This window comes from Amblyomma maculatum, chromosome 5 (assembly GCF_055883805.1).
Source record: "Amblyomma maculatum isolate TAMU_Amacu chromosome 5, ASM5588380v1, whole genome shotgun sequence".
In the NCBI taxonomy this organism is placed as follows: Eukaryota; Metazoa; Arthropoda; class Arachnida; order Ixodida; family Ixodidae; genus Amblyomma; species Amblyomma maculatum.
The window spans coordinates 92,158,624-92,164,398 of NC_139348.1; the positions used below are offsets into that span (position 1 = coordinate 92,158,624).

General features: G+C 55.0%; 1 pseudogene; it reads right to left on the reverse strand.

The window, feature by feature from the left end:
• Nucleotides 1–3,114: 3,114 nt before the first annotated feature.
• Nucleotides 3,115–5,149, reverse strand: LOC146188696 (uncharacterized; annotated as a pseudogene).
• Between the last annotated feature and the right edge of the window lie 626 nt (nucleotides 5,150–5,775).

Consider the following 5,775-nt stretch of genomic DNA (forward strand, 5'->3'; position numbering starts at 1 on the left):
TGTAGTCCGTCATTCGGTCTTTGGGGCTGAACCACAGCGGCCAGTCGACCGAGGCGCGGTCCATACGCGCGCGCCTCGGCGTGTGCCGTCTCGTTGTGGTTGGCGTTGCGGTCTGACGCCTCGCCCGCGTGCGCCGGGAACCGCTTGATTCTCACTTGTCTGCTGCAATCGTCGTTTTTTGGTTGCCTGCAGTATGCGCACAGCTTCTTTCGCTATCCTGCCTTTGGCGTAATTTCTCACCGCCTGCCTCGAGTCGCATAGTACTGTGTGGCAGTCGCGGTCGGCGATGGCCAGGGCGATGGCCACCTCCTCCGCTTGCTCTGCCTTGGTGCATCTTGTGCTGGCGATCGTGCGAACGGTGCCGGTCGCGTCGACGACGACCGTCGTGAACCCGTGTATCTTGGCATACTCAGCCGCGTCAACGTAACGTGCGTGTGTGTCGGCCGCGTGCTGGTCTATCAGTGCCTTGGCTCTCGCTGCTCTCCTCCCTTTGTTATAATCCGGGTGCATGTTCTTCGGTAACGAGTCCACTCTGATGTTGCGCCTGATGTCATCGGGGACGGAGAGCTGCGTCTGCTCCCTGCCTTGATATCCAATTCCCAGGTTGTCCAGGATTTTCTGGCCGGCCTTGGTCGTAGACAGTCTTTCGAGCTGTGCTGCACGTTGGGCCTCCGCTATCTCCTCCAGCGTGTTGTGCACCCCTAGCTGCAGGAGCGTTTGGTGCTCGTTGTTTCGAACAGTCCTAGTGCCGTCTTGTAGGCTCTGCGGATGAGTATGTCTATCTTGTTTCTCTCGCTCTTGTTCCACTTGTGGTAGGCCGCCACGTACGCTACGTGACATATGACGAACGAGTGGATCAGTCTGATCAGGCTCTCTTCCTTGATTCCACTTTTCTTGTTCGTGACTCGTTTGAGTAGTCTCGTGGCATTCGGCGCTTTCGCAATGAGCCGGGTGATGGTTTCGCCGTTTCTGCCGTGCGTCTCGATCGTCATCCCCAACACTCTGATCTTGTTGACTCTTGGGATCGCGTTTCCCTCTCTGGTCTTGACTGATTGCCTCGTACTCTCTCGGGCTGCTCTTAGGTTTGCGGTGCTTGACGGGCGGGTAGACGAGGAGCTCCGACTTGCTCGGCGAGCATCTGAGTCCTGTTCCGTCGAGTTGGTCTTCGATCGCATCAACGGCCGCCTGTAGGGTGGATTCGATGTGGGCATCGCTGCCCCCTTCCACCCACAGCATTATGTCGTCCGCGTATATCGTATGTCGGACTTCCTTGATGTTCCTGAGCCTTTCGGCCACTCCTATCATCACGAGATTGAAAAGCACCGGCGAGATGACCGATCCCTGAGGTGTGCCTGTGCTTCCCAGCTTCTTCTCCTGAGCTTGGAGGTCGCCCGCTCTGAGCTCGGCCGTTCTGTCCGTGAGGAATTCTTTGATGTAATTGTATGATCTCTCTCCCATGCTGAGTTTCGAGACTTGGGATAGGATCGCTGAGTGCTTCACCTTGTCGAAGGCGCTCTGTAGGTCGAGTCCCAGTACTGCTTTGTTGTCGCCAGTTTTGCCGTCGATGATCTGGTGCTTGAGCTGTATCATGGCGTCTTGGGTACTTAGATGCTGCCTGAAGCCAATGATCATTTCCGGGTAGAGATCTTCTTTCTCGAGGTATTCTTGCCACCTGTTGAGCAGGCCGTGCTCCAACACCTTGCCCACGCAAGATGTGAGCATGGGCCGGAGGTTATCCGTGTCGGATGGCTTGCCCGGCTTGGGGATTAGGATTATCTTGGCCTTCTTCCACTGCGTCGGCAGCGTTCCCGTTTTCCAGCATTTGTTGTAACAACTCATTGTCGTCGACGTTCTTAAGCGCCTTGTTGGTGATGCGGTCCAGCCCGGCCGCCGCCCTGCTGCTGAGGTCCTGCAGTGCCGTGCGAACTTCTTCTACGTCTATATCTCTGTCGAGACGGGCGTTGGGCAGCCCCCCGTACGGCCCATGGCACTCCGTGGGCGTAGTCGGCAGGTACCTGTCGCTGATGCGTTTCGTCACCTTATCGGCGCCGTGTTTAGTGACTTCTCGATGGATGAGTTTCGCCAGTCGGTCCCTTTGGTGTGACTTAGTCTTGGTTTCGTCGAGCAGATGCTTCAGCAAGTTCCATGTTTTCCCGTTGTGCATCTGACCGTCGGCCGCGTTGCATATCTCGTTCCACTGTTGCGCACACAGCGTTCGACAGTGGTCCTCGATTGCTCTGTTGAGTTCTGCGAGTTTCTTTCGTAGCCTACGATTAAGGCGTTGTTGTTTCCATCTGTTAATGGACTGCTTTGCCTCGATAAGGTGGGCCAGACGGCTATCCATTCTGTTCGTTTCGAAGTCTGTTACTATGTCTTTGGTTGAGTTTCGAACATCTTGGAGGATCTTGTTGGTACACGCGTCGATGTCATCGATTTCGGTCTCTTGCGCTTCCTGATTTCTGTTACCTCTGAAAGCAGACCAATCGATCCACGTATGTTTCCTGACTTTGGTACTGCTCTGCTCCGGTATGACGATTTCCAATATCATGTGGTCGCTACCGAGGTCCACCCCCGTGTTCCTCCACGTGATCGTGATCGGTTCGTTGTTCTTGACGAGCGTGAGGTCGGGGCTGGTATCTCGGGACACGGAGTTGCCAATTCTCGTTGGGTAAGCCGGGTCGGTTATGAGGGTATAGTTGAGTTCCGCCGCGTCTTGGAATAGGTTTCTGCCTTTCGCATTGCTTTTGACGTAGCCCCAAGTCGGATCCATCGCACTGAAGTCGCCCCATGCGATCAGCGTGCTCTGGCCGGTCGTCGTGCTTGCCTTGTTAGGAATGGCTTTGAACCTCTGGAGTCTCCGCGATGGGTTACTGTAGATGTTCGAAATGAAGATGCTGTTTTTTCTTTGCTTGGTCGGTATGAGTTCGGTGAGCGTGTGTTCAATCCTGACATTGCTTAGCCGGTGTTCGACGAAGGTGAGTCCCTTCCTGACCAGGGTGCACAGGCCTCTGGCCTCGGGCGGGCCCGCGTGCACCCTGTAGCCGGGGAGGGACGGCTTGTCCGTTAGTGTTTCTTGGAGGAGGAGCACGTCGGGCTTGCGAGTCACGTGCTCGATGTACTGCTGGACGACTGCCTTCTTCTTGACGAAGCCGCGGCAGTTCCACTGCCACACTGTTATGCCTGTGGAGTTGGAGGCCATGATTGTCCGATTCAGAATTCTCCGTATTGCTGCGCTTGGTTGACTTGATACTGTGCTGGCGCGAACGTTGTGTTGCTTAGTATTAGTTGCACGCTTCTTTCCAGATTGTTGAGTCTATTGACGTTCTCCGTTTGGAAGGCTTCGATGGCTTGCTTCATCGATTTGATCATATCCTCGAGGCTGTTGAGTTTGGCCTCGACGTTGTTGTTGCTGCTGTCGGTGCTGCAGTTGCTCATGTTGTTCTTGGTCTTGCGCGATTCGACGGCCCTCTTCTTCGTTGCCGGCTCCTTGTCTGCGTCGGCCGTTGTTGCTTCGGCCTTGTTGTTGCCGCTCGGGCTGGATCTTTGCTGTTCGACGTTGCGGAGGGCGTTGCGGATCTCCGCGATTTCCTTGGTGAGGTTGTTGATGGTGGCTCGCAGGGTCGCGTTCTCCTTTTTTAGGGCCTCGTTGATCTCTCGTTCCTTGGTTGAAGCGTTGTCTTCTGTCTTGGCGTTGTAGCTCGGATTTGTCTTCATGATACCTTGTGCGGCGTTGCCCCAACCGACTCTCTCACGCGACAGTGATCCTTAGGTTTTCGTTTTTCGCGCGTCTCTGCTCTGGCTCCTGTAGCTGCTATTTCTCGACTGCTCGCGGTCTCTCGATGGCGTTCTTGACTTATGGGCATCTGGCTTGACAAGTGGTCGGAAATCGCTCTCCGACGGCAGCTGATCGCTGACCTTTCGGCGCTCCCACTGACGCTTTCGAACGACGTAGGGAACCTCGTGCCTGGCTTTACATTCTCTGTCGGCGGTCGTCTGAGCGCCGCCGCAAAGTTTGCATTTGGGTGTACATTTGTGGTCATCTTTTGGGTTCGCTTGGCCGCAGCCCCTGCAGATCCGGTTGGTTGGCGTCGGGCACACGTCCTTGCGATGCCCGACCCGACCACACTGGTGGCAGACGTCAATTTGCTTTCTGTACAGGTGGCACGGTATGAGCGTGACACCATATCGGACAAAGTTCGGTACCTTAGGTCCTCTGAAGGCTACTATGATCGTGGTAGTGTTGCCGACTCTTTTGGCGCCTACGGCGAGTGGGTTTCTGTCGTTTACAATGTTGCTGTCAAGATCTTCGGCTTTCTCGTCGACAGGGATGCCTCGGATGATGCCCTTCACGGTGTCGTACGGCGCCGTGCGGTACGCGCTAACTTCGAAGGTTGGTTGGTTGGTTTGTGGGGTTTAACGTCCCAAAGCAACTCAGGCTATGAGAGACGCCGTAGAGGAGGACTCCGGTAATTTCGACCACCTGGGGTTCTTTAACGTGCACTGACATCGCACAGCACACGGGCTCCTTGCTTTTCGCCTCCACTGAAAAGCTGCCGCCGAGGCCGGGATTCGATCCCGCGTCCTTGTCTTTTCTTGAATGTATATAGCTTGAATTCTTGCGTAGCGGACGGCGTTTTCTTCCTTGGGCGTGCTGATTACCATTATATTTTGTTGCGCGTTCGGGCAGATCGTGTCCGATGCGTTATCTTCGTTCGTGATCTTGGCCGCAGCGACGGTCATAGTGCCTATCTTGGTGATGCCGAGTCCCCCTCGCGGTCTGATTACGATCTTGTTTTCCTCCAGCGGCATGGCTGGTATTCTCGCTGCCTTGATGGCCGAGGCTCTAAAGTTCTTATTTCCTTTCGCTTTACTGCTTACCTGGTTGTCGGTGCCGGCGAGCTTCGCGTCGAGGTCTCGTTGACGGAGTCTTGACATGCGCTCCCACGCGAGCGTCCATCCATGGCCGCGGTGGAATTCCTCGGGTGAAATTTCTTCGCCTTGAACTTGAACGGTCATTGGAGAGTCGGAGATCGTTGCCAGAACGGACGTTTCCTCCATCTCGGGGCTGAGTGGCTGCCGCCGAGGCGGCGAGCCGCGGCAGCCGCGACAGCGACGAGGCCTATCGCTCGCGGAACACACCTAGCGGGACGCCCCCCGCACAGCGGTGATAAAAACTGTCCGGTAAATCGAAGAAAAGGCGTACCTTTGGGATCTTTCAATATCCGACGGTGCTTTTCGACTTCACGAACACATCGAGATAGAGAAAACTTCGATTCGCGCAAATTAGCACTGCGAAATTAATCATAAATGACGGAGCCGACGTGAACGCGTCCGGTCGCTTCGGCGATCGCAGCGCCCTTATCTTTGCAAGAAACTGCTTTTAAAACCCAATAACATCAAGGAGAACTAGAAGCGTTCTTGCTTTTGCAAATAAATCTTCCTTTCAGTAACCTACGCTGCCGCGAGGGCAGGCCGGCGACGTCAAAGCATGCACATGACGGCTTCCGAGGAAACATCTGATTCCTCGGCTATTTGCTGCTTTTCGTGCGTCGTCTAAAATCGAGCTCTCTTGTGGATTTTGTTAGTAGCCGAAGAAAATTTGATTGAAGGCATTGAAGGCTACAGGCCTGCAGTGATCTACTTGGTAGAAGCGCTTGACTCGAAAATCGACGAAGACCCGACCTCGGCGGCTGCGTTTCGATGGAGGCGAAACGAAGAGGCGTCCGTGTGCTGTGCGATGTCAGCTCACGCTAAAGATCCCCAAGTGGCCGAAAT